Source organism: Chrysemys picta, chromosome 8, assembly GCF_011386835.1.
Source record: "Chrysemys picta bellii isolate R12L10 chromosome 8, ASM1138683v2, whole genome shotgun sequence".
NCBI classification, from domain to species: domain Eukaryota; kingdom Metazoa; phylum Chordata; order Testudines; family Emydidae; genus Chrysemys; species Chrysemys picta.
In genome coordinates this window covers 54,589,087-54,606,207 of record NC_088798.1, presented here as the reverse complement: position 1 = coordinate 54,606,207, position 17,121 = coordinate 54,589,087, and the positions used below count along the sequence as shown (strand labels likewise).

General features: G+C 41.0%; 1 protein-coding gene across 6 annotated transcripts in view; it reads left to right on the top strand.

Annotated features, from left to right (window-relative positions):
• SMG7 (SMG7 nonsense mediated mRNA decay factor) overlaps nucleotides 1–17,121 on the top strand; it is a 104,152-nt gene that overhangs the window by 11,830 nt on the left and 75,201 nt on the right. The window contains exon 1 of one of the 6 annotated variants that reach the window (XM_065554474.1): nucleotides 12,602–12,626. The exons of the other annotated variants lie outside the window; for them this stretch is intronic. The gene's annotated coding sequence lies outside the window, so the exon portion shown is untranslated. Of the gene's footprint in view, nucleotides 1–12,601; nucleotides 12,627–17,121 lie in introns of those variants that run through there. 6 annotated transcript variants of the gene reach the window in all.

The window sequence follows — 17,121 nt, the reverse complement described above, 5'->3', positions numbered from 1 at the left end:
CACAGTCTTTAGCTGCTTTGAAGCCAGGGGCTTGTCTTTCTGATTTTGAAATGTAAGTGCGGTTGGGCATTTTTTTTCCAGAAGAGCCTAGTCTCGTCAGCATTTAAAAACTTGTTCTGGAAGATAGCCCTTTTTTTCTATGATTTTCTTTAATTGTTCGGGGTAGGCTTTTGCTGCCTCTTCATTAGCAGATGCAGCTTCACCACTAGTTTGCACTACTGTTGTTTTTGAGGTTGAAGTGGTTCCTAAAACTGTTAAGCCAACCTTGGCTGGCTTTGAATTCCTTCTCATCAGAAGGCTGTCCCTCTTCGGCAGGAGGTTTGAACAGCGCGTGGAGGCTAAGAGCCTTTTCTCACAACGTGTTGCCATCGATAGGCACACGTTTACGGTTCATGTCTTCCAGCCATAAGTTTAATGTTTTTTCAGTCTTCGCTAAAGTCTTATCACGCACCTGGCTCGTCACCTTAGCAGTTATTGGAGCACTTGATGCCATGGCTTGATGAATTTCTCTCTCTCTCGTCTTGATGGCAAGGATGCTAAATTTGTTGCGGACATATTTACGCACCACGTTGGCATACCGTCTCTCAATAAGTCCAACACAGCCAGTTTTTCCTCCAGCCTTGGAACAGATCGCTGTTTCTTCGGTTGAGCACCAGATGAAATAGTTGGCTTGTGTTTAGGGGCCATGTTGTACGAACAATACGTATCGTTAAACACTAGAATCACACTCAGCGCGGCGAGATGCTCACACTATGAGAGGCACCTCGGAACTGAGACCGACTGAGGGAACAGCAGATTCACGTCTCCCATCTCACGCTCACTCTGGGGCATATGCTCATTGGGTGGAATCGCCCGCACTATTTATAGGTATCATGTTGTTGTTTTTCTTTTTTTGCTGAGCGCGTATAGTTGAATTCGCGTAAGTTAAATGTGCGTATGATGCGACTCACCTGTAAAGATCCGAAGCAGTGCGGACCAATGCATATTTATTTTCATAATCTGAGTCAGATGCCACCAGCAGAAGGCTGATTTTCTTTTTTGGTAGTTCAGTTCTGTAGTTTCCGCATCAGAGTGTTGCTCTTTTAAGCCTTCTGAAAGCACACCTCCTCCCTCTCAGATTTTGGAAGGCACTTCAGATTCTTAAACCTTGAGTTGAGTGCTGTAGCTACCTTTAGAAATCTCACATAGGTACCTTCTTTGCGGTTTGTCAAATCTGCAGTGAAAGTGTTTTTTAAAACTAATGAGCTGGGTCATCACCCGAGATTGCTATAACATGAAATATATGGCAGAATGCGGGTAAAACAGAGCAGGAGACATACAGTTCTCCCCCAAGAAGTTCAATCACAAATTTAATTAACGCACCTTTTTTAACAAGCATCATCGGCATGGAATGTCCTCTGGAATGGTGGCCGAAGCACGAAGGGGCATATGAATGTTTAGTATATCCGTCACGTAAATACCTTGCAATCAGTGCTGGGTACAAAAGTGCCATGCAAGTGCCTGTTCTCACTTTCAGGTGACATTGTAAATAAGAAGCGGGCAGCATTGTGTCCCGTAAATGTAAACAAACTTGTTTGTCTGAACAAGAAGTAAGACCGAGTGAACTTGTAGGCTCTAAAGTTTTTACATTGTTTTGCTTTTTGAGTGCAGTTATGTAACAGAACAAAAAAATCTACATTTAAGTTGTCCTTTCACATGAGATTGTGCTTCATTACTGAGTATTTTTCAATTCACCTCATATCTTTATCTTTTTTACAGTGCAAATATTTGTAGTAAAAAATAGTATAAAGTGAGCACTGTACACTTTGTATTCTGTGTTGTAATTGAAATCGATATATTTGAAACTGATATATTTGAAAATGTAGAAAGACATCCAAAAATATTTAATAAATTTCAATTGCTATTCTATTTAACTGTGCAATTAATTTTTTAATTGCAATTAACTAAAAAAAATGGCATGATTTAATGGCGATTAATCTAAAGCCCTTATTTATTTATTGATAGATATCTATACATACATACATACATACATTCTCTCTCTCTCTCTCTCTCTCTCTCTCTCTCTCTCTCTCTCTCTCATACTCCTTTAAAAAAGAAAAAAGTGTAAGGTTAGTTTATAGAAGTTGATGGCATTTGCTGGGGAGTTTTTGAAGTGCTGGCTAATGAAACTGTGTATTTTAGATGCTGCCTCTGTTTGAATGAGTATCAACTTGTGGAAATATAGCCTATTCTACTAGAGCAGTTGCTTTCAATGGACACACAATACTTTGTTGGAAGACACTTCAAATGTAGCCAGTTAGTCTGTTTATCAGAAGTTATAAACCAGATTAATAATCTTCAGAAGACCTCTGGCAGCCATCCATAAGAATTAAAATGTAGTTACGAGGCTGGAGGAAAATCTAGTTCGTTACCATTTGATGCTAGTGACAGCTACTCTTTGCTGTTTAGGTCCTGCAAAATGATAAGGCTGCGTATTTTGTTATATATACACCGAGAGCATAGTATTAAATAGAATATTCTATTATCCATTATGTTGAATATTTTAGAATGCTTACCTTTGATGGTCTCAAACTTAGCACTATTTTTAAAGGGGCTATTTTAACTGCCGCTAGATTATTAACCCCCAGAAAGCAATCTAGCCACTTCAAGTCTGACCTAAATAACTTCATATCTGAAGCTGATTTGATGATCTAAATAACATCAGTCTGAATTCAGTGGCTTTTAAGGTCCTTGCTCAGATCTGACCTCTGGCATGGGATCACTTAAATACTGGTTATAGATAGGATGGGGGGGGGGGCAAAGATAGCTCAGTGGTTTGAGCATTGGACTGCTAAACCCAGGGTTGTGAGTTCAGTCCTTGAGGGGGCCATTTGGGGATTTAGTTGGGGATGGGTCCTGGACTATATGACCTCCTGAGGTCCCTTCCAACCCATATATTCTATGATAGGATATAAGTGTTACAAAACACATAGCTGAAACATCAGTTTTAATTGCTGAACCTCTTGCTTATCATACACAGCAACATTATTCACTAACAAAGGTAGCAGTAAAAATATTGTTAATTCAGTAACTTCTCTAATGTAATGGGTGCAGTGTTGTTGTTGAAAAAGTTTTAGATCTAATATTGCTGTAATGACTTGTGAATATCTGTTACAACCCAGAATTGAAACTAGTGTGTTTCTCTGAGTGTTGACATGGGAGATGAGAAAGTAGTGGTGTCAGTGTTCTTTCCATTCTCTGTCATAGGCCATAGCGTTGCTTCTCTTTAGGACACTAAAGTCTAGTGTCTTCCTTGCTTGGTTTCAAAGGAGCCATGCAAAGTTGTCATAGAATGTATAGGTGGTAAGATGCAAACATCTACTATCCTTATCATGGTGATGGGGTGTGGTGAAACTGATTCGTAACTTGTCAAAAGCAGTTTTTCATTGGGAGCAAGTAGAATTTTACAGTCTTGTTCCAAGACTGTTAGATTGGAAAAGACTTCTGAGTAATTGGTCTTCTGTGTTATGACTTTTTTTTTTCTTTAGGTTACTAGAACTGTTCAAGGAGATGAATAAATGGATTTTCCCAGGGTTGAATTTAATGTCATTTACCTGTTCCCAGATGACGGGCAGCCAGCCAGTGCATGCAGATTGACTATCTGTGCACTAATGCATGTGTTATCACAAGGGATGCTGAGGATATCCCATAAGGATATCAGGGCCGCCCAAAGGATTCAGGGGACCTTGGGCAAAGCAATTTCGGGGGCTCCTTCCATAAAAAAAAGTTGCAATACTATAGTAACATATATTTGGAAATGTAAAAAATAACTAGTGAAATACATTCAAAGATTAATTTGTAATAATTTGAAAATACACAAAATACATTATTTAAAAACATTAAATGCTTTGATGGTATGTATACATTTGCAATTATATAATAGGCTGTTGCTGGGTGATGGTGATGGTTGGTGCCAATGGGCTGTCGCTGCCTGGGGGTGGTGCTGGGCTCTGGGTTGGGGGGTGCCCGGCTCACAGGGGCTGGACTCAAGGCTGTGGGGGTGTCCGGCTCAGAGGGGGTGGGCTCGGAGCTGGGGGTCTGGGCTGTGGAGGGGATGGGGTTGGGGGGGTGCCCGGCTCAGAGGGGCTGGAGTCAGGGCTGTGGGGAGGATGGGGTTGGGGGTGCCTGTCTCAGAGGGGCTGGGCTTGGAGCTGGGGGTCAGGGCAGTGGGGGGATGGGGGTCAGGGGAGTCCAGCTCAGAAGGTCTGGGCTTGGAGCTGGGGGTCAGGGCTGTGGGGGGGCTGGGCTGTGGGGGGGTACCCGGCTCAGAGGGTCTGGGCTGTGGGGGGGCTGGGCTCCGGGGGGGGGGGGGGGAGCTGGGCTTAGGGAGGTGCCCGGCTCAGAGGGGCTGGGGTCAGGGCTGTGGGGAGAATGGGGTCGGGGGATGCCCGGCTCACAGGAGCTGGGTTTGTAGCTGGGGGTCAGGGCTGGGGGGGGGGGGTCTGGCTCAGAGGGGCTGGGCTTGGAGCTGGGGGTCAGAGCTGTGTGGGATAGGGTCGGGGGAGTGCCCGGCCCCAGCCCCAGCCCCTTACCATGCCGCTTACCCCCTCTCCCGGAGTCTCAGTGCGCCGCGTCCAGCCCTGCAGCGGCGTAGTGTTTCCAGCGGGGCCTGAGCTGCCGCAGCTCGCAGCCCCGCCCCCTTACCAGCTGAGACGCCGGGGGATGGGGGAAGACGGAGGCAGGGGGAGCCTCCGACATACTCGTGGGTGCCCCTGTGGTGCTTGGGGCAAATTGCCCCACTTGCCCTCTTTCCTCTTGCCCTACTCCAGTTCTGACTTCCCATAGGTCAGATGAAATTTCTCACGCTTACCTTTCACATACAGTCTGACACACCATTCTCCCTATAAGGGCTAGAAAGAGCCTTGTACTTACCCTGTTCACCCTTACGGCAGTCCAGAAACCACCTTTAGTCTGTCTGTTCTGCACATGGATTTGAGTGAATCCCATATACTTGGATGGAGAGGAATGGGAGCAGGCATATATGTTTACCCTTCTTGGAGGTGGTCTTGCATATTGGGCACATTTTCATTGCCAGGTCTTGTTACGGAGTGTCACTTCACTATATGTCTGGAGAAACATGGTATTGGAAGCAATAGGGGAACAGATGAGGGGAAACTCTTTTGATACGAGAGTGGAGCTGGTAAGGGCGGTAGCTTGGAGTCTTGAATGAAGTAATGGTAATGTGCAATGGTAGTGGGATTGCCAGCTTCTTCCAGTCAATATTGTAAGTGGAGCTGTGTTGACAATAAGAGAAGGGGTCAGAGAGGACTCATGCAGGGATGAAGATTCCAGAAGTAGAACTCGGGCCAGGGGTTGAGGTTGGAGCCGAAGACTCTCTTCTAGCAAAACTTTCCAATGTTTTGTCAGTTATTTATCTTTACAGTGTAAAGGGCTAGAACCTTTAGGTGGAAGCATAGATTTGATGGAGTGGTGCTTTAGTTCTCTTGCTGAAGTTATAGCTGAAATTTTAACTGAAACCTCCTTGCATTCTAACTCAATAAAAATAGTCCTGTGAGCTCTTATGTAGAACAAGTGATTTCTTTTAAATGAAGTATACCTCTACCCCGATATAACCCGACCTGATATAACACGAATTTGGATATAACACGGTAAAGCAGTACTCCGGGGGGGAGGGGCTGCGCACTCCAGCAGATCAAAGCAAGTTCGATATAACGCGGTTTCACCTATAATGCGGTAAGTTGTTTTGGGTTTTTTTGGCTCCCGAGGACAACATTATATCGGGGTAGAGGTGTTTTTGAACAAACGTTAAAACTTTCTGAAAATGGTTAACAACACTTCCAAGTTTATATACTCAAAACTACCTATTCAGTTAACCTCAAGCTTCCAAAAGCTATTTGGGCAAGCAATTCATATGAGAATATATTATATTGTACTAGTTCAATTTATAAAATTCACCTATACATTAATACTTAGTTATGTCAAACTCCCCAAACCATTGCAAAACCTTAATCACACCCTAATGCCCATTTAGGCAAAAGCTGGAATAAATTGGTGAGTGGCACTGCTTCATGAAGGTCACTAAACTTAGGATGTGTTGAACTAGTGGGGGAAGCAAATTCCAGATACTTAGGCCTTCCACTCGGGATGCCCTGCCACCGCTCCCCAGATACACAAATCTAGAAACTGTCAGCAAAAGCATTTTCCAGAGTAGGCAGGGAGAAATACTTTTGGAAGAAGTCTAAGTGAACTTAGAGGACTTCGCTTCAGAGCTGTCAAATAGACATTCATAAGCTCTTTCTACAGAAAAGATGCACTGAATTTCCCCAAGGGTCACCATCAATCTGACCAAAAGTTATCAGCTAAAAGGATGAAGGAGTGCTCAATTATCAGAAGAGACTTGCCAACAGGCTTGAAATTTTGTCAAATGTATATTTCTCTTCTGAGATTTGTATTGAGAACACCAATCTATTTCACACAAACCACTAAAGAGTTAAAAGCAGTAACTTTTGCTTACTACTGATGTAAGCTGGATTCCAGCCTAAAGATTCTGCTTTATAGCGCTGTATTTGTTCAGTGTAGTGCATATCCTTTGAATATCAAATTGATTGTAAACTTTATGCCAACACTGGCACCAAAGAAACTGCTGCAGAATAAGAAAAAATAACTTGCTACAGCACGTGCTAAACTCATGAATCACATGTACAATTGTTCAGTGCTCTGGCCTTCTCAAACTTATGTCCCTTTTCATTGCAACATTGTAAGTCAGGGTCTGTTTCCTACTAGAAAATGTAAAGTAGCAAATACTGTTTTCCAACCACAGCAGTGCATCATGTGAGAAGTTACATTTACACTGAGTCCAGGATCTTCTCCCTCCACATTCTTTATATCAACCCATTAGGGCAATCCCAATCACAGATGTGCTTCTGCACTTCCCCAGTTGCACCAGCAGATGCATACTAAAATCAGTTAGTGTTACAGCAGGGTTTCTTAAACTGGGGGCCCCAACTCAAAAGGGGGTTGCAAGAGTATTGTAGGGGGGTCGTGAGAGTGGCAGTTGCTGGCCAGGTGCCCGGCCCTGAAGGCTGCGCCGCCACAAGAAGCAGCGCAGAAGTAAGGGTGGCGGGGGGGGTGGGGGGGGTGAGGAGTATCACAGCCTGAAATATTTTTAAAGGGGATCCCCGTGAAAAAAAGTTTGAGAACCCCTGTGATGTTGGGTTGAAAGATACTTTCTGATCCTCTTTCGAACACACTATTCTAAAAGTACTCTTAGCTTTTAATAATGTCCTAAATTTGCATGTAGTCTATTGCACAGGCTTCTGTGTAATTGGTGTCCTTTCTCTGCCTGTGTGGAGAAAAGAGGAGCATGTCTCTCTTGGTTAATATTCTGGCTAGAGAAGAATTTGCTGTATTAGCATTTTGTGGTTGTCTTGCTTACCTTTTTACTCAAAGATGTAATGTATTCATTAAAAGAAAATGATTTGGCATGTAGGTCTGAATTGCTTTTACCTGAAGATGTTAAGCTTCTGTCTGGATTAATTTTCAGTATTTAAATAGATAAGCTAATTGTTTATTATATTTTATATCAGGATGTTTTCAGTTGTGACTTGATAGCTCAACTGGTGCTGCTCTGATGCCTCCTTCATGGTAGGAGGCAGGGTGAGAGGAGACCCACTCTGGGCATGACATAAAGTAAAGCTTTATTTTTCAAATGTTTACATACTTGGAAATAACTTTTTCCTGAACTTTTGAAGTAGCATTCATTGCTGCATTAGATCACAGATGGTCAAACCCAATATATAGGAGAAATGTGGACACTGATGAATGTGGCTTGATTTTTTTTGTTTATGTTGACCATCATAAGCAATGCTTTTGTCAGTTGAGTAGCATCAAGACTGCTGGTTTGAAAGTTTGATCTTAAATAATAAAACTAAATTATACCATTTAATTACTTGGTTTCAGTTTGCCTACATGGGGAACTATACTAGTATACTGAGCAATGTAATTTTGTGGGCACTTTTCATCTGGAATAAGTGTCCACATGGGAAGTTGTACTGGAATAATTATACTGGCAGAACCATAGTGCTATAATTATAGTGCTATAACTCCTTGTGTGTACACTTATTCTGGAGTAAGAACACACATGCAGTTATACTGCTATAATTATACTAGTATAGTTCTGCCAGTAAATTTCTGTGGCAACAACCCCTTAGTTTCACAAGAGATGCAAGTTTGCAGCAAGTCACTTACTATTGGAAGTTATTACTATTGGTATATGATATGATTATGATTAACACTGTGGGAGTAGAGAGAGATCTTGTAGACATTTTTCCAATCACTTGTGGCAGATTTCTAGCAGAAAGCTTTGTGAACATGTTGCTGTTTGGAGCTTTCTTTGGAGTACCACGCTACTTACCATGAGATTCTCTAGTAGGAGATGATGTGTAGACTTAAAGTATTCTGCAACATAGAAGCTTGTCTCCTGGAAACTCCTAATTGTATGAATGGACTGCATTAATAGCAGCAGTATTATCAGGAGACTGACTGCGTTTAAGAATGCTTTGTTTTTACAGTACCTTTCACTTGAACTCGATGTTCTAGAGACAATTAAGCTGAGTATGTATTATAGCCATTTTGTAGGTTGGTGTACTAAGGCACGGAGGTGAAGGAACTTTTCCCCAGGTTTAATAGTAAATGTTATATCTGAGACTAAAACCTCAGTCCTGTCCTCTAATAACTAGACATCCACAGTCTTAAGTAAGGGTTTTAAATGCTGTATTAATATTTACTTGCAGTAGCTGACTTTGTTTGAAGCCGGTTTATTCACTATCCCGTGTTTCCCTGCAGGCTGTATCTTTAAGGCTGATCTGACATTGCTCCAGATGCTCAGTGGAGAGGGTAGGGTAATGTTATGACTTTCCTTGGCTACTGTCCTGTATTAATCTTGTTGAATGTTTCAACATTTTAGCCATATTATGGAATTTTTGTTTTAGTTTTAATTTGTACTGCAACTTCCTGGTTAGACTATTACTGTAATGATCTCTCTTCAATGAACATTCAAACTTTTCTAATCTTGGGAAGGCACTTTGAGATCCTTAGTCAAAAGATGATGCATATTACCCAAAAGGTGCTCCATATGAGGCAGCAGTGTGATTTCTTTTGCAACAAAGGTAAACAACACAGTAGCAGTGTAATCCAGATTGGTATTTTGAAATCACGTTATTATTATTTTTTTTCACAACTTCTACCAATTTCAGCAACATGGATGCAAACCAAGGAGCTTGGAAAAGAGGAATATGTCCAACTTGGACTGCATCTACCTTGCACTTCCTGTAAAGGTATTTTAGGATAGTCATTTAATAACTTCATCAGACTTGAACTGCCCAAGACTAAGGAATTTGGATCTTTTAATCATTTTATAATTGCTTCAGGCACAAACCCCTTCTATACATTTTCATTTTTTAAATATCAGTCCACCCTGAACAAAATTTCCTCAGTAGCTAATGGGTCAGTGCTGTTGTACATAGCATTCTTACTCTATGCTGCATGGATATTGCTGTGTTAAAGGCACATATGTATATTGTGGAAAATTTAATTTCCAAGAGGAGTAGTGTAGAGAAAAGGAACCTGAAATAGGTCTGTTTCAGTGATTGGCATTATACCGAACACATTGTTTTAGAAGAGCATGGATTAGCATGAATATGTTGGTGGTAGTTCTCTGCAAAAAGAGAGGAATAGAGGTGGTTGTCTAAGTGCCCCAAGAAACTCAATGCAATTAAGAAGCAGCAAAATTTAAATTTGTTTTAAAAAAACTGACTTTACACTTACTACACAACCTGTGGAACTCAATAGTGCAGTTATATTATGGAATTGTAATAGCACTGTAATAACTCCCCTTTCCTACCCATCTTTTTAATCGCTTTCTGTTTCTTTTGATTCAGAGTGTAAAATGGGCACCATCTGGGGTTAGGAATGAATTTTTACCCCACATGCGGCATTTTGTACAACACAAATTGGCCATTTATGGATCATTGCTATGTTCTGGTATGGCTGTCCCTAATGTCCTGGGTGACAGAAACAAAGTTGTCCTTGTGGTTGACCTCCCTGTCATCTGAGCCTACACCTCCTTTTTAAGAAGTTTGACTGAAAGTTGTTCCTTCTGATCTGAAATTGGGATGACCTAGCATTTCAGCATGTAGGGTGGAAGGTTCTCAGGGATCATAATTTGAATGTAGCCAAGTTAAATGTATTAAAATATTGCTCAGAAGTAACCTTTCTTCGAGTGATTGTCTATATGAACTCTACTCTGTGTGCCAACTGCCTGTTCGCACAATATCAGGTTCTTTTGGCCAGCATTGTCCATTGGAGCTGTGCCTGTGCCCTAGATGTCCTTGTGCTGCTACCCAAGGGTATAAAGAACAGAGTGGGCTCGTGGCAGAGAGACAGAACCACATTGGTGTCCAATTACTCTGTGCAATGTGCGATCTCTTGTTAGGCTTGTTAGTAGCAGGAAGTTATATAGTGTACTTAGTATAGTTTTTGTATCACTTCTGTTGACAAATATAAAAATAACTTTTTAATAGTAGATTGGGGGTGGGATATGTCCAGTTCAGTCACTGTGGTGGATACAAATTCTCCATGATTAAAACCTGCCTCTTGTGTGGTGGCTATCCCACTTAGTGATGGGTGCTGTAGGTGACTCTTTCCCTTTGATTAGGGACATATCTGGCAGATGCTTGAGCTGTGTCTTCTACAGGAGAACACAGAAGGCAAGAGAGGCCCAGCTCAAGCTCTCTCTTCTGGAATGCTTGATGAGAGCCTGGGGGAAAAAAAATCTAACTAGGCCTGAGTAGTCCTCTTTGGCTAGTGCTCCTATGAGCTGCAGCTTTGCTCTGAGGTTCCAAGCTCATTCTTCATCTGAAAGATTGAATCCTTTGACTACTGAATTTGACAGAGCAGCCAAGACCTCTTCCAGTTAGTTGTCAGAAAAGGATAAGAAGGAGCCCCATTCGAAGAGAACGTAGGCATGGATCCTCTTTTCTGTGTATTAAAGTGAGGTAAATCCTCACAATGCTGCTTTATTGATGCTCACTGAAAGGCAGTTCACAGCCCATATTGGTTCACCTCTGCACCAGTTGGTCTCTGGATACCCATGGTGCCATCTAATACTTGCATCTGCACTCCCTCTGTTCTGCTGCTGAAGACTCAGATGTTGACTTTCTCTGTTCCAACTGATCTTGCAGTGACTGCATTACCAGTATCATCCTTGCTCTCATCTGCAACTAGAGGTACTTCTGCCTCTGTACCACTCTCTAATACTACCATAGTACCTATAAGATCTCTTGCTCTAGTTGTGCAAAAGCTCACCCTAAAACACCAGATAGGTTAGCTCCTCCCTTGGAGGAAGTATACCTTTTTTCTTTCTCCCCCTCTGAACGTAGTAGGGAGGTATCCCAACCCTCTAATCTCATTCCCACTTTTGAGCCTGACTGGTCTGGTAGGGAATTCAAAGATTGTCCATACAGAAACAGACTTCAGGAATCTTGTGGGAAACATTTATTCTGATAGCCACTCCCATGGCTCCCAGCCCCTTATCCTTACAACATTCAGTCTTGGCCTAATAAGGCTCCTTGGGGGCACATACCCAGCTTGGATATCCTTTTTTTACTGTCCTCCCCCCCGCCCCTGCAAGATGTAGGTTTATTCAAGAAGGTCAGTTCTAGCACTTCACAGCCATCACCAGAAGAGATTGTCTCAGGGGGTCTTCGGCTGTATAAGAACATGTTATGAGTTAGGTTAGCTCTACCTAGCCATATTAGAGCTCAGGCATCCTGTTTTCTATTTGAAGAATGTTCCTGTTTCAAGTATTGGGGGTAGCCGTGTTAGTCTGTATCCACAAAAACAACAAGAAGTCCGGTGGCACCTAAAAGGCTAACAGATTTATTTGGGCATAAGCTTTCATGGGTAAAAAACCCACTTCTTCAGATGCATGGAGTGTAATGCATCTGAAGAAGTGGGTTTTTTACCCATGAAAGCTTATGCCCAAATCAATCTGTTAGTCTTTAAGGTGCTACTGGACTCCTTGTTGTTCCTGTTTCAGAAATTTGTAGAGCTGCTGCATCGAGCTTGGTCCACTCACTTACAGGACACTGTTCTTTAATAGAGGCTCCCAGTTTGTAAGGCTGTTTTTGGTAAGGATGTCCTGCCTTTATTGTTTAAATAGGACTCCTAGTACCCACCTCCAAGCATACAGAGACAAGAGCTTGTTCGTCACCAAGAGTGGAATCCAAGTGATTCTGTCTTAATGTGATTTTCCACATGAAGACAGAACAGTAACTGGTTCTTCAAGATGTGTTGTCCGTATGGTTTCCACAGCCTGCCATCCTTCCCTTCTACTCTACAGAGTTCTAATACTTCAGCATTTTGTATTGGCAAAGGAACTGAGGAATGGTTTGGCCTGCTCTGCTCTTTGTGTGCTCAGATTGTGGGAATTCAAGAACATCTAGGGTACAGATGCAGCCCCAATGGACATGGCCAAAAGAATCCAGTTTCGTGTGCATAGGGCACATGTGTTGTCTACACTGATCCCACTCTTGGTGAACATCTCTAACAACCACAGTTACTGCAAGGTAAGTAATAGTTCTTTTGCAGGTGACAGTCTGGGTAATTAACCGAATAAAACTGACTGTTATAGATAGGAGGAAGGTATGGAAAGCATGTGTGGCAGGCATATTAGGATTTTGAGATTAATTTGGGCATTTGCACTCTGATAGACTGCTTGTATGGCTTCAGGTTTCCAGGAAGATTACTGAATGCTTACAAAAGATTCCTTAAATCTGTTATGGACTTGCAAGAACTTCATGGGAAAGCTTTCATGTATGAGAGGTTTCATCTTTGCTATTGCCTTGCAGTATTTTTGTTTATAGATGTAAACAACTATTCAATGAAATTGAAAGGCAAAACATTTAAAACTGATAAAAGAAAATATTTTTATGCAATGCCTAAGTAACCTGTGAAATTGTCGCACCATATTGCTAAGGCCAGGCACTTAATAGGATTCATTTATAAGGATAATTTTTAGAAGGATTTAATCTCCATGTGCTACAGGACATAACCAGAGTACTGACTGACAAGGGTTAAGAAGAAATGTCTTCTATGGACACATTATTCCATTTCTTCTGAAGCTTCTGGTACTAGGCACTGTCATACAGGACTTAGAGGAACCATTGGTTTGATCCAGTATGGCAGCTCTCATGTAGTCAGCAGCCCCATGATGCTTCATGTAATGCGGGGTCACTGGGATCAGGTGTCCCAAGAAAGGCACCTTTGAAGCTGGGAGGAAGATATTAACAGGCTGGTTGGTAGTGATGCAGGTTATTTTCTATTTACACTTTGCAGAGTTACTGTGAGTTCCTCTCAGATTTATTGTTGATGAGACTGGGGGCTGGTTATGTGTTTAAAATGGAGATGATTGTGTGTTAACTGACTTGTGAAATATATTTTAATTCTTTAAATAATTGTTAGGTGAGAACGTAACATATGAAAACACCAGGAGTTCTAAGGAACTTGTTCTCTATTTTTGCTTTTGATGTGACTTTATTTTGTGAGCGGGGTGGGGTGGGGGGTGGAGAAGAATAATACAGCTCACACTAATTTATAACTTCAAGGTTAGCACTCTGTTACCTCTCCACAAGAAAGACTCTAGCTTTCTGCCCACATGTGTACCAAACAAACTGCCATACGTCTCTTTATCTACCACTTCCTAAGAGACCAGGTAAAATTTAAAAAGCATGTGCTAGTATTTCACCTGGTAAATCAGATCTAATTCAGATTAGATTATGAAAAATGTGAATTTAGAAAAATGGATTGTTGAATGTTAACTACCTGACAGTATCTTTGATAGAAAGGTGTTGAAAGCTATTTTACAAGTGTATGTAAGAAAAATTAATGTAAAAATTTTCATGAGGATTGGGCTGCTCTCTCATCCTGTCACTGCTAAAGTGTGACATGTTTCTCAGTGTGACTTAAGATTTCAGTCCTGAAATCAAAATATTTCCCTTTTTTGAGAGTCATGATACTTACTAACTTCATGACAATGCATTTTCTTGTTACAGTCACTAGGTTAGATTGTATCAAATAGGATCTCTAACTACATTTTAAGCTTACCATTTATTTCTTATACTTTTCAGCTGTCTAAACAGATCCTCTTGCCTTGTTCTAAACCACCTATTTGTCTTAACAGAACAAGTCTAGGCAACGACTTCATGGGCACGCTAATGTGTGTATCTGAAATTCATACTGGAAGAGCACAATTTTTTTTATTACACACGAATATAGAATTAAAAACAAGTAACAAAATCCAACTATAACAAGTTCTACTTTGGGAATTGCTAGTGCACATACCCAGACTTGAGTGGGGAACTGTGCATACAACATAGATAAAGAACTTCCAGTTATAGATGTTGAACCATACTTCTCTAAACTTGTACATAATAGAAATAGGAGATAATATGAAATATTCCTGCATCATGACTGGTTCTTGTGTATTTGCTATAATATATAATTTGGGTTCTGAGGAGATATGTAAACAGACTTAGTTTGTACTGGAAACGAATGGTTTTTCTCCCATAGAACATGATGGGATGTCTGGATACAATAATTTGATCCCTGACGTTCAAATAAACTTGTTTATAAAACATCTCCTGATGAAAACTCTTGTACAAAATAACATCCAGAATTAAATAAAATAATAAAAGTCAACATTCTAAAAAATGCCAGCAACAAATGGAGGGAATCTAATACAGGAAATGAAGTGTCAGTTTAGTGGAATAAATGTGTGACCAGCAGTGGTCGTATGTTGTTTGTTTTAAGAACACTTTCACTGCAGATTTGACAAAATGCAAAGAAGGTACCAATGGAGATTTCTAAAGATAGCTACAGCACTCGACCCAAGGTTTAAGAATCTGAAGTACCTTCCAAAATCTGAGAGGGATGGGTTGTGAAGCATGCTTTCAGAAGTCTTAAAAAAGCAACATCCCAATGTGGAAACTACAGAACCCGAACCACCAAAAAAGAAAATCAATCTTCTGCTGGTGGCATCTGATTCAAATGATGAAAATGAACATGTGTTGGTCTGCACTGCTTTGGATTGTTGTTGAGCAGAGCCCATCATCAGCCTGGACGCATGTCCTCTGGAATGGTGGGCGAAGCATGAAGGGACATGAATATTTAGTACATCTGGCACGTAAATATCTTGCAATTCCGACTACAACAGTGCCATGTGAATGCCTGTTCTCACTTTCAGGTGACATTGTAAATAGGAAGAGGGAAGAATTATCTCCTGTAACTGTAAACAAACTTGTTTCTCTTAGCGATTGGCTTAACAAGAAGTAGGACTGAGTGGACTTGTAGGCTCTAAAGTTTTACATTGTTTTGTATTTGAGTGCAGTTATTTTTTGTACATAATTCTACATTTGTAAGTTCAACTTTAGTGATAAAGAGATTGCACTACAGTACTTGTATTAAGTGAATTGAAAAACTATTTTTTATTTTTCCAGTGCAAATATTTATAATAAAAAATAAAGTGAGCACTGTACACTTTGTTTTCTGTGTTTGTAATTGAAATCCATATATTAAAATGTGGAAAACATCCAAAAATATTTATATAAATAGTATTCTATTCTTGTTTAACAGTGCGATTAATCGCAATTAACTTTTTTTTTAATTGCTTGACAGCCCTAATTATAACTTTACTAAAGAGAGAGAAGATCCTAGTTTCTTATATTTTCTTTAGGCATTTAAATAGCAAACAATTTCCTCCTTTCCAAGATGAATAATTTGTTAGAATATGTATATATCTTATCACTCACTCTTATCTCATAGAAATTCTCATAAATGTATACATCTTTGCACTCATAGCTCTTCCTCTATATTTTAACTTTAAAAAAAGTAACTTTGGAATGGAGGTCATGTTTATATTGGGAGTTCTAAGGGTGATAAAGCTTCTATTATAGCTGGTATTTACCTGTTTCAATTAGACCTGTTCTGAGTAGGTTTAGATGACATGGTGGTAAACCTCAGGAGCTGCAAGAGGCTTTTTAGCAATATTGGAAAAGCTAGTATGGGCAACTGGGGAACAGTTTTTTCCCTCCAAAAAATCCCTAGCGTGGATAAGGTATTAGAAGGATTTCAGTGGTCGTGTAGACTAAAGGCTTATCTACATAGTGGGGTTTTGCAGATTACCTTTGTGTGTGCTCTTGAAGAATAACTATTCCAAACAAATTGCATTCACGCAGCTCACTCTTGCCTACTACCCTCTGAATCAATGCATACACAAGGCACTAACTTGTTTCAAAATAAGTGCTTAGTGTTCTGGGCAGGAATCCCATGGTGCTTTATCCTGTTGCTGGGTTCTATGCATTATGGGGATTTTGTCCTAGCACATTGTGGGATACCCACTGGAAATCTGAGATGTAGAGGTCATAGCAACAAATTGCTGAGATTCCTCTGAACACATCCCATGATTCATCTAGCTTGTGAGTTAGCAGCACTTTCTATCTGCTGTCAGCGAGCATGGAAGGAACACAGCTGCATTCCACAGTCCAGGCATTCATTAATACATAGATGCTGCTGCGCATGTATTTGGATCATGCATCCAGGTGGCTTCAGCAGCCAGCTGCCACACTGGCAAGTTGTTTTCAGCAGAGCAGACAGAGGAGGATGAGATCAAACAGTTAATTGTGCATAAAGCTTTCCTGGAACATCTTCATCCCATTGAGTGCCATTTCTGGGTTCGAGAAACCAACTCTGGTGGTAAAGGATCATGATGCTGACCAGAAGTTGAGGCAGAATTTTGGGATGACAAAGAGCACTTTCCTAAAGATCTGCACAGAACGTAGCAGCATCATACCAACGTGAGCTCTCTCCTCACTGTGGAGAAGAATGTGGCCATCACCATCTGGAAGCTTGTCACCTATGATTAGTTAGCTACCAACCAACAGCAATTTGGTGTTGGTAGATCAACTGTTGGGATTGTTGTCATGGAGGCATGCACTGTTTGTTTTAGGAAGGTGCTGATGGCATGAGTCCTTCATCTTGGCAGCACGCAGCAGATTATTGATGGAT